Below are 12,034 nucleotides of genomic sequence, written 5' to 3'. Positions count from 1 at the left end.
CAAATTCAAAAATATTTATTGTGGTACACAGGTATAAAAGATATAAAAATGATAAACATGTAAGGTGTCACTGTGGCCTGTCTATAATAGACGTACAATAATTAAGGTACTTAATTATTAGTCTCTAAATTAAAAAAACAAAAAAAAAATAATTGCTTCCAAACCATAAAAAAAGAAAAAAAAAAACACATACAAATATATCCCAAAGTAATTCGTCAAAGTGGCTAATTCCAGTCCTTTAAATCGTCATTTAGAAAGTCATTTATATTATAATAGCATCTGTCTGTCAAAAATGATTTCAATTTATTTTTAAATGTCACAAAATCGAGAATTTTAATGTTGTCGGGTATTTTATTAAAAATTATGGGAGCCATTCCGATAACATTTTTATTCATCATGGCAGTTTTAAATCCACCAGTTACCAACTTATATTTGTATTGGGGTCTGATGTGATCTACCCTCATCCTAATGTCGGAAAGTTTTTTTAAATAAATTCGAATTCAATTTCACAAAAATACATAATTCTAATATAAAAATACATGGAAGTGTCAGTAATTTCAGTGATTTAAATATCGGTACACAACTGTCTGTACTTTGCAAATTGCACATCGATCTTAAACACCTTTTTTGTGCCTTAAAAACTTTGTCATTACCACTCGAGTTACCCCAAAAAATAACGCCGTATCGTAAATGAGGTGTAACTAAACCATGGTAAGCAGTTAATACCACTTCAATGTTTACCTTTTTTGACAATTTGAACAAAGCATATACTGCTTTATAAAGTTTTTTGCATACTTGCTCAGTGTGAGAGGACCATGTTAATTTGCTGTCAATCGAAAGTCCTAGAAATTTTGTTGTTTGTACCTCCTCCAGCCTGTAGCCATTATAATTTATATTCAGATTAGGTGGTAATTTTCTTTGATGAAACTGCATTAATTTAGTTTGTTTGTTTGTTTGTAAACTCTTTATTGCACATAAAATAAATAAAACAAATTGCAAAACAGTTATTGGATTTAGAAGAATATGTACAATGGCGGACTTATCCCCAATGGGATTTCTTCCAGTCAACCAAAATATAAAGGAAAATCCATAATTAAGAGGCAGCGCACATAAAAAGCATTGAGATGCAGTAAAATAAACAATAAATTTCTACATATCTAATTAAAGATAAACATACATAAATAATATATATATATAAACTTACATATTTATAAGTACACTCAATTGTTAGATGCATCAGAACACAGTCTTTTGATAAGTGATTTAAAAGAACTAAGGTTCAGAGCAGATCTCGTATCTTGTGGGAGGTTATTCCAAAGCTGAGCAGAACGAACACTAAAAGACAAGCCATAAGTCCGAGAAGAATAAGGAGGAATAAGTAGTTTAAGATTATTATGAGATCGCATGCGACTATCCGTCTCACGGAACGAGAAATTTTTATGAAGATAGTGAGGGAATGAAGGATTAAAAAGGATATTAAACAAGAGAGATAGTGTGTGAACATTACGTCTAAGGCGAATGGGGAGCCAATTCAATTGGCGACGAAACTCAGAAACATGATCGAATTTGCGAAGACCGAAAACAAAGCGAATGCCCTGGTTCTGTAAACGCTCTAATTTGTCAAGCAAATTAATCTATCAATCTAAAAATTAATTTTGCAAATTAATTTTTAGATTGTTTGAGTCTAACCACATTATAATATCATTAAAAACTTTATTTATGTCACATTCGTATTCATTCGTATCGTCACATTTGATTATGGCCGTACTGTCGTCAGTAAATAAAACCATTTTATGTCGTATATATTTTGAAAGATCATTGATATAAATTAGAAACAGCAGTGGCCCCAGTACGCTTCCTTGAGGTACTCCGAATCTATTTATTCTAGATTCAGATCTGTGAACCTCTTCATTCTTTGATTTTGAACATAAACTATTTACTTCTACATATTGACTCCTATTAAGAAGGTATGATTCAATTAAATTTAATACATTTCCTCTAATACCATAAATACTCATTTTATTCAATAATCTTTTGTGATTGACATAATCAAATGCTTGTGTCATATCTGTATACAGTGCACACACGGGTGTCTTATTATCTACGTTTCTCATAACAATGTCAAATAAATCATAAATTGCCATATTAATTGTTCTATTTTTCCTAAATCCCTGTTGTTCGTCACATAAAATGTTATATTTTGTCAAGTAATTATCATCAGTCGCGCGCGCGCATCTCCCCGTGACGTGCGTGTTTCGGATTGTGACGCTTTGTGTCTGCAAAAATGACGAATACGATCAAATGTATTGGTTGTAACATAGTGATCGACGAGCTGTTGGCCTATCTAAAGGCTAAACTGTCTAAGGCAGACGAAGAAACCCTAGTGAAATTGTGTACGTCAACTTTTTCAAATGAAGATATTCAAAAGTCGCATTCGCTACTTTTTGATTCCGTACCGTCAGATGTGCGCAAAATCTCCCGCAAAGGAAAAGGAAAATAAGATCGTTTGGTGTTCGATATGCTCCATTTCCTGAAAGTCACGGAGCCTGACAAACTGCCGGTGTTTGTGGCCAGAGATCTAGATAAGTTACCTAATCTGACTATGGATCATCTAGATGTATCCAAGCTCTTAAAAGATATGGCTCGATTGCAGGCCGATGTAATGCAAGTACAGAGATCGTACGTTACTGCCGAACAGCTAGAAGCAGTTAAGAAGGATTTCTACAATAGCACAAATCACTCGCCACCTTTCTCGGCAGCAAAAGTAAATATGAAGAGGGGCGCCTATCGTGACAGTGGTCCTATAGGCTTATCGCTTTTTGACGAGTCACAAATAAGTAGTGAAGAACCATTGTCTTCCAATAATTTTAGCTTACACTATCGAGAAATTAAATGTAAAGATATCGAGGGTAAGAACGAAACGGCGCAGGCAGCCGTTAGCTTGATAACCGGCTGTTCGAACGATGATTCACCACTGCTACCGCCGCTAAGCGATGTACCTGCTAATGTGCAGCGGCCGGCCGATCAGCTGAGCGGTGACGCAACAAAAAATGTGATAACCTATGCACAAGTGGCGGCCTCAGGGAACAACGAATGGTCAGTCCAAAATAAAAACTTGCGAAAATCGAAAAACCGTGTTGAGGGAAAATCGGGAATAGTGGTAGTTGGAGAAGACGAAACGTTTAGAGCTGCAGAACGAAAATCGCCTATTTTCATAACAAATATTCACCAAAGTACCGCTGAGACCGACATAGTTCGATATATTTACAAAATGACGCAGGAAACGGTCAAATTAGAAAAAATATCAATTCGACGTCAATCTATACTAATATTATAAAGCTGAAGAGTATGTTTTGTTTGTTTGTTTGTTTGTTTGTTTGTTTGTTTGTTTAAACGCGCTAATCTCAAAAACTACTGAACCGATTTGAATAATTCTTTCACTGTTAGATAGTCTATTTATCGAGGAAGGCTATAGGCTACATTTTATCCCGGATTTCCTACGGGAAACGTCAACAATGCAGGTGAAAGTTGAATGAGTCGGCCATCTGCGAGCTTTCCACGCGAACGCTGCGCAAACCAACAAAGATATAGTAAAACAATGTACTAAAGATATGAAGTACTCATTTTTTGCCACAAAAAAGTCCGCGAGAGCATATATCTATCTCTTAAGGTTTACTTACAATAACCACTTTTATGTTCATTTTTTAAGATTATTTTTTCATTATAAACATAAGTTATTTTGAAACCAATTTTCTTTAATTCAGTATTAATCCTTATCCAAATAAATATGTTTATTACTTTCGGCTTTTCATGTAGACTAAAATTGCCATTTACAGTATATAAATCAGACGAATAGGTTTTGAGATATAGTCGTTATAAGCAATTTGCAGCGAAACATTTAATACGACGAACGCCTGACCGCCTGACTAGGACTAGGAAATAGCCGAGGAGGATGTTTGCAAAAATAAATATGATGCCCAAAATAACTTTTCCACGCGGACGAAGTCGCGGGCACAGCTAGTGTGACTATAAAGCCTATAAATTCTTTGTGCCAGAGAGTAAACTACCTAAGTTCCTCGATGAGAAGATATGGCCGCAGGGAATTATCTTTCGTCGGTTTATCAACTTTAAATTGAGTCGTAAAACGGTACCTTTAGATAAAGGACTCGGCCCGTCTCAAGGAAATAAATAATGGGTACATATAAATTTGTCACATTTAATTGCAAAAACGTTAAACGTTCTGTAGATAACATTCGAGATCTGTGTAAGGTATACGACATAATAGCATTGCAAGAAACATGGCTAACCAAGGATGATTTATCGTTTCTGAACACAATTAGCGATGACTTCAGTAGCACCGGGATATCAGCCATGGACACGTCGACCGGCCCGCTCAGAGGTCGGCCATATGGAGGAGTAGCTCTGCTCTGGCGGCGCAGTGTGTTTGTGAATGTGGTTGTGTTGGAGTGCGATAACCCGCGTATTTGTGCGATCAAGGTAATATCAAATGAGAGATCATTCCTAGTGATGTGCGTGTACATGCCTACGGACGAGAATCCGAATCTACCTGAGTTCACGGACGTCTTCAGTGCGGTAAGTGCTATAATAGACACTTGTAATATAGACTCAGTATATATATTGGGAGATTTTAACGCCCATCCCAACGAACAGTTTTATTATGAACTATTAAATTTTTGTTCGGATCTTGAGTGGTCTTGTGTTGACTTGGATATGTTGGGTTTAGCGAGTAGTACGCATACCTATGTTAGTGAGATAAACGGGGCTAGGAGATGGTTGGATCATATATTAACTAGTAAAGCTGCTGTTAACTCGATTCAGGCTGTATATGTAATCTACGACGTCTATTGGTCGGATCACTATCCCCTAGCAATGGAGTGCAACCTAGACATTGTTTTGCCTACTAAAATGAATAGTATCACGCGACAAAATGATGTTGTTTGGGGAGAAAGGACACATGAGCAAATAGATTTGTATAGGCAAGAATGCAATCAGAGGTTAAAGCTTATTGACTTTTCTCCTAAATTAAGTAACTGTTGTGATAATATGTGTAATAACAGTAGTCATAAAACTGTAATTGACAATTTATATAGAGATGTAGTGCTGGCACTTAAGGAATCCTCCTTAATTAGTAAAAATTGGAAAAAACCGAAAAGGAGAGTGATTGCGGGCTGGAATAAACATGTGGCTGACGCTCATGAAAAGGCTAGGCTTAAATTTAAACTTTGGGAATCACTGGGCAAGCCGGCAACCGGTGATGTCTATAACGAGATGTGTGAGGCTAGAAAAATATTTAAATCACGTCTAAAATGGTGTCAAGTTCATGAGACGCAAATAAAAATGGATATTCTGGCCTCTCATCATGCTAAAAATGACTTTTCGTCTTTTTGGAAACACACCAATCTGTTGCAGTGTAGGCCGGGCCAACCCGTGAGCGTCGACGGAGTGAGTGAGCCCGTAGATATAGCTAACATGTTTGTAAATCGTTTTAAAGTAAATTCCCCCCTCGGGCCCGCGACATCAACTCTGAATACTGAGGCCGACATGGAAAGAAAAATATCCTTTTCGACCAAAGATATAGCTCTCGCGATTAAGTCTATGACTAAAGGTAAATCACCTGGCCACGACGGGCTCAGTATTGAGCATCTCAGGTTTGCTGGCCCGCATCTTCCTCGTGTGCTGTTTTTGTTATTCAATTATTGTTTAGCACACAGTTACATGCCAGATGACATGATACGGACAATAGTAGTGCCGATAGTTAAAAACAAAACAGGAGATCTTGCAGACAAAAATAACTATAGGCCTATATCGTTAGCAACGGTAATATCAAAAGTGTTTGATCGTGTGCTTAACGAACATTTGAATAGTCATGTGATGTTGCACGACAATCAATTTGGGTTCCGACCCAAGTTATCTACTGAAAGCGCTGTCCTATGTGTTAAGCACACTATCTCATACTATGTGGAGCGAAAAACACCAGTTTTCGCCTGCTTCCTTGACTTGTCGCAGGCATTTGACCTGGTTTCTTATGAGATTTTGTGGGATAAACTACAAAAAGCTCACTTGCCAGTAAAGCTTATCAATCTACTCAAATACTGGTACGGAAACCAGGTGAATAGCGTGCGATGGGATGGGGCTATGTCGACATCGTACAGGTTGGAATGCGGGGTGCGGCAGGGGGGGTTGAGTTCGCCCACGCTTTTCAACCTGTACGTGAATGACCTGATTGAGGAACTGAGCAGCACCGGAGTCGGTTGTCATATAGACGGCATCTGCGTTAATAATATCAGTTACGCAGACGACATGGTGCTGCTGAGTGCGTCAATCTGTGGGCTGCGTAGACTGGTGTCAATTTGTGAAAAATATGCCTCATCACATGGTTTGGCTTATAATGTAAAAAAGAGCCAAATAATAGTCTTTGGGGACGGGAGTAAAAGATATGACCACATACCACCTGTGCGATTGAACGGTAATACCCTACAAAGAGTGTTCAAATTTAAATATCTGGGTCATGTATTGACTCCTGACCTCAAAGACGACGAAGATGTTGAAAGAGAACGGAGAGCGTTGTCAGTGAGAGCGAACATGCTGGCTCGCAGGTTTGCGCGTTGTTCGCGAGAGGTTAAGATTATGTTGTTTAGAGCCTTCTGCACATCTTTCTACACGTGCAGCCTGTGGGCTCGATATACTCAAAAAGCTTACAGCGCTCTCCGTATACAGTATAATAACGCATTCAGGGTGCTGCTACGTCTGCCCCGCTTCTGTAGTGCATCGGGGATGTTCGCCGTAGCAGGTGTAGACTGTTTCTTCGCAACAATGCGCAAACGGTGCGCGTCCCTGGTGCGCAGGGTGCGGGCCAGCGGTAACGGCATCCTGAATATGATTGCAGGCAGGCTAGACTGCCTATATGTCAACCATTCTTGCGCCATTTCGGGGGGAGTGGTGCAAGAATGGCCACTTTAGAAATCATGCTGTCCCTTGGTACTAACATAGTTTGTAAGCATTACTAATACAAATGAGTCCTTGTTACTTATATAAATAAAATTCATTCATTCATTCAATTAAAAATAGATTCAAATAAATACTTTTCAAAAATTTTTGTGAAAATTGAACCCAAAGCTATTGGTCTAAAATTAGACAATATGTCTTTTTTGTCTCCTTTTTTATGTAGTGGTTTTATAGCCGTAGTTTTCAAGCTATTTGGGTAGATTCCAGCAGTGATGCACAAATTTATTAAATGACATAAATGCCCCGATATATCATCAGAAACAAATTTTATAACTTTTGTAGAAATATTATCATAACCTGTGCTAGTTTTATTTTTAAGTGATTTTATAATTTTTACAACATCCTCAGTCAGTATAGGCATCAGAAACATAGTTTGTGGCTGTAACGGTAAATCCACTCTGTCACTTAACATGTTTGATGATTTTTCTATTTTATCAATAAAATGAGTATTAAAAGCATTTGCAATTGCAATCGATCACGCGTCATTGTCTCAGTGCGCCTAATTAGTTCCGGGTGAAAGGTCGCGCGCATTTATATTTTTTTTCGCTATTTTAAGTCGTTTTTGTTAGCTTCTAGACGTAGTGCATCATGGAGATTTCAAATAACACCCGAAAATCCACAAGTTGTCCCATTTTTGGTGCTCTGGAAGAAATTAACGAAAATCAACTACCCACTTACAAACAAGTTATGAAATATTACAATTTAGTAAGACATCAGCTTAAACTTGGGAACAATTCAAAAAAAGAGCCATCCATTAATGAGATATCTGAAATAGTGTCATCTAAAGTTGAATATTTGTGGAGAAAAGCGTCTATTCCTACTGTGTCCCATAATCGTGTGATGCAATTGATTAAAAGTTACCACGCAAAGTGTAAAAATTTATTAAAATCTTTGAAGCGTTTATCAGAAGAAAAGATTCAAGATTTTCATAGAAATTCGGAAAGACTGTTTGATTTGAGTTCATGTAAGTGTAAAGATTTAGTTATGTAAATGTTCTAAAAACCAAAAGATTCCTAAGGAGGAACGAGCTTTTTTAATAGATCAGAGAACAGAGAGAAAAATGATTATGGGAACTGTTGATTTATTGACAAGTAAGAGGAAAAGTAAACTAAGTGATAGAAAAATTAAGCTTAAATCCTATTACGATTCTGGCGTTTGTGAACCAGGCCCCTCTCACGAAAATCCTAATACCTCAGTAACGTCTGAAAGTAGCGATGAAGAACAAACTTTGCCCTCAAGTTCATCAAAAACAGTATCGAAAAAACGTAAAATATCATCTCTGAAGAATTTGTCAACAATCTGTGACCGATACGGTATATCGGACAGAGCAGCTGCTGCTGTCGCTTCTGCTGTTTTACAAGATATGAGATTGAGCATCGACAACGAAGTAATCGATAAGTCGAAATTGCGACGAGCGAGATAAAAATTACGAAAAGAAACCTTATCTCAAGGTCAACTAGATACTATTCCTGCCTTATTTTTTGATGGAAGAAAAGATAAGACCATGAAAATCGTTATGAAAGGGGACAAAAAATACCGCTTAACATCCGTGGAAGAACATATTTCAATTATTAAAGAACCAGGATCAGTTTATGTCGGATATGCCGTTCCCAGCCATGGAACTGCAAAAGGGTTGGAGTCAGCTATATTTCAAACAGTAACAGGTCAAATGAATATGTCTCTAGAGGATACTCTAGCTTTAGGTTGTGATGGGACGGTAACCAATACGGGCAAATACGGCGGAGTCATACGGCTTTTAGAAAAGCGTTTACACCGACCACTTCAATGGATCATATGCCTTTTACACTTCAATGAACTGCCCTTAAGACATTTATTTGCAAAACTTGATGGCACCACAACAGGACCTAATACTTATTCAGGTACTATCGGCAAGTTATTAGATGATTGTGAGAAGCGCTCGGTTGTCATGTTTGAAAAGATAGAAGGTATGTTACCAAACATTTCAAATGTAAAAGACCTCAGTTCTGATCAACGTTACCTTTATGATATCACATCTGCCGTCATAAGTGGTGAGTTCTCTCCTGATTTGTCTAATCGCTCTCCGGGAAAAATGTCGCATGCCAGGTGGCTAACAAAGGCCAACAGGATTTTGCGCTTATATGTGTCTACTGAGATACCTACAAACGAACTGAAACAACTCGCTACTTTTGTAGTTAAAGTATATGCCCCTATTTGGTTTGAAATCAAATTAAATCCGACATGTAAAGATGGAGCAAGGCACTTTTGGAAGTTGGTATTTTATTCTCGATATCTTCCGCAAGAATTGAAGAGTTGTTGATCCTGTAATAAAGCGAAATGCTTTTTTTGCGCACCCAGAGAACTTGCTCTTGTCTATGTTATCTGATGAACAAAAACATGTGAGAGAACTTGCCGCTAGACGCATTTTAAAGGCAAGGAAACCATCTGAATCCCTTAAGCTTCGAGTCTTTGAAGTGCCTAAGATAAATTTAAACGCTTCGTCTTACATCGATTTGATAGACTGGCAGCAATCTTACTCGCAACCACCTATATTGACGAATGTTCCGGATGAGACTCTTCATTCCCTAGTTGAGTCAGGTGGTGATGATGAAGTCCTTTTTCTGCGGCTACCATGTCATACTCAAGCTGTGGAGCGGGCAGTAAAAACAGTAACAGAGGCATCTATGCAGCTTTGCCACAAAACAGCACGAGAAGCTTTAATTAAGAATAAAATTATTTCACGAAAGCTTATGCCTAAGTTCGAAAGTAAGAAAGATTTTAACGTGATTTGAAGATGCTTTATTTTTATTTTGTCTTATTATTTCTTTATTTTTCTTTCTTAATAATAAAATTTAGTCCAAAAGTACTTTATTTTATTAGTTTATGTAGTTATTTTTCCTATGTGCCACTACAAATAGATTTTCAAATAATTCACAAAAAAATCAAAAATTTCAGTTTTTCAAACTCAATGCGCGGGTAGAAGGGGTTGAACTAGATAATTTTTTTTTCGTTGTTTTTTCACATATGGATGTGGGTCACGTTTTTTTTACTATTACAAAACGTATTGGACAATTTTGTTTTTTTCCATACAAAAGCGACCCACCCTACTCTGCACTTATCACTATCGGTGATGACATACGACTTGCCATGGACAATTCGCAGTTGACCATCCTCACGTTGCTTGATTTTACAAATGCATTCAATACTGTCGATCATGATGTGAACACTGTGAACATATCTCCATCGGTAATTATTTGGTTCAGTTCGTACCTCAGTGGCCGTCAGCAGTGCATCCGTATTGATGATAATCTATCATCATGATGTCACATCTCGGCTGGGGTACCTCAAGGCAGTGTGCTCTCTCCTTTGTTGTTCGCACTTTTTATTAACCGTATCACTGATAACCTTCTGTCTTCCTACCATCTTTATGCGGATGATCTGCAAATTTATTGTCACTCTCCTTTAGCTGATTTACCTTCCGCGATTTCCTCTATTAATGGTGATTTGATGCGAATATCTGACTGGAGCAGATCTTTTGGAATTAAGGTGAATCCGTCTAAAACGCAGGCAATCATAATCGGTAGCTCTTATTTTGTTTCTCGTATTGATTGGAGATTAGTGCCTCCTCTTAATTTTGATAATGTGGTAATTCCTTTTAGTGACAAGGTAAAAAATTTTTATTTAATATTCGACAAAACTTTGTCATGGTCGCATCATATTAATGACGTGAGCAGGAAAATGTTCTTAGCATTCAGTTCGCTTAGAAGGTTACGTAATTTCCTACCTATTGATACTAAAATTGCGCTGACACAATCTCTTCTTCTCCCTCTCCTTGATTACGCTGATACTGCTTATCTCGACGTCACTGAGGAACAGTTAAACAAACTCGAGCGTCTTCAAAATCTTTCTATTCGTTTCATATTTGGGCTTCGCAAATATGATCACGTTTCTTCTTTCCGTTCGCAGCTGAAGTGGCTTCCTATCCGACTCCGTCGCAATTTGCATATTGTGACAATGCTCTATTCGGTCTTATTTAATCCTTTTTCTACATACATATGATCACGTCTATATCCCTTGCGGGGTAGACAGAGCCAACAGTCTTGAAAAGACTGAATGGCCACGTTCAGCTATTTGGCTTAATGATAGAACCGAGATTCAAATAGTGACAGGTTGCTAGCCCATCGCCTAAAAGAGGAATCCTAAGTTTATAAGCCTATCCCTTAGTCGCCTTTTACGACATCCATGGGAAAGAGATGGAGTGGTCCTATTCTTTTTTGTAATAGTGCCGGGAACCACACACACACACCACACTTAATAATATTAATCCTTTTTCTCCATCTTATTTAAAGGAGCGCTTCAATTTTTATAGCGATGCCCAAGGCGCCACCCGCAGTCTGCGTAGCACGGTTACCCTACGACTAAGACTACCGACATCCAGCACCAATTTTTACTCCCACTCTTTTACTGTACAAGCTGTCCGTCTATGGAATGCTCTCCCTGTCGATATCAGGAAAGCCCAGACTATTAATAGTTTCAAAAATCTCGTTAAGTCTCATTATCTTTCTACTCTATCCTAAGTATATGTTATTATTATGTATTTATCTGTATTTATGCGTATTTGTATGTATTTATATGTATTATATATAGATATATATTATGTATGTATTTTATTATGTTCAAACATTTATTTATCTTGCTCTGCGCCAACGCCAATCTCCTGTTTGATTTCCTTCCACCCAAAGGTTGACTGGAAGAGATTGCTTTAGCGATAAGTCCGCCTTTGTACCATCTACATCTGCTTTGTGTTGTTTTGTATGTTTTACTCTTATGGTGCAATAAAGAGTTTTATCTATCTATCTTGGTTGTGGTTGGAGTTTATTTCTCGCCCAACCGTCCGCTCAACGAGTTCGACTCATTCACCCTCTCCCCGTGCTGGTTGCTGGAGATCTCAATGCCAAATCAACGGCATGGGGATCCCCCGCAACAGATGCGCGGGGTGCACTTATCGAGGAGTGGCTCATCACTAACG

At 37.9% G+C, this 12,034-nt stretch overlaps 1 pseudogene; it reads left to right on the top strand.

Moving 5' to 3' along the window:
• Positions 1-2,284: 2,284 nt before the first annotated feature.
• Positions 2,285-3,918, top strand: LOC132904017 (uncharacterized; annotated as a pseudogene).
• The last annotated feature ends 8,116 nt before the right edge of the window (positions 3,919-12,034 follow it).

This window comes from Amyelois transitella, chromosome W (assembly GCF_032362555.1).
Source record: "Amyelois transitella isolate CPQ chromosome W, ilAmyTran1.1, whole genome shotgun sequence".
Taxonomy (NCBI): domain Eukaryota; kingdom Metazoa; phylum Arthropoda; class Insecta; order Lepidoptera; family Pyralidae; genus Amyelois; species Amyelois transitella.
The sequence above is the reverse complement of the archived record's forward strand: the minus strand, read 5'-3'. Positions and strand labels throughout refer to the sequence as shown.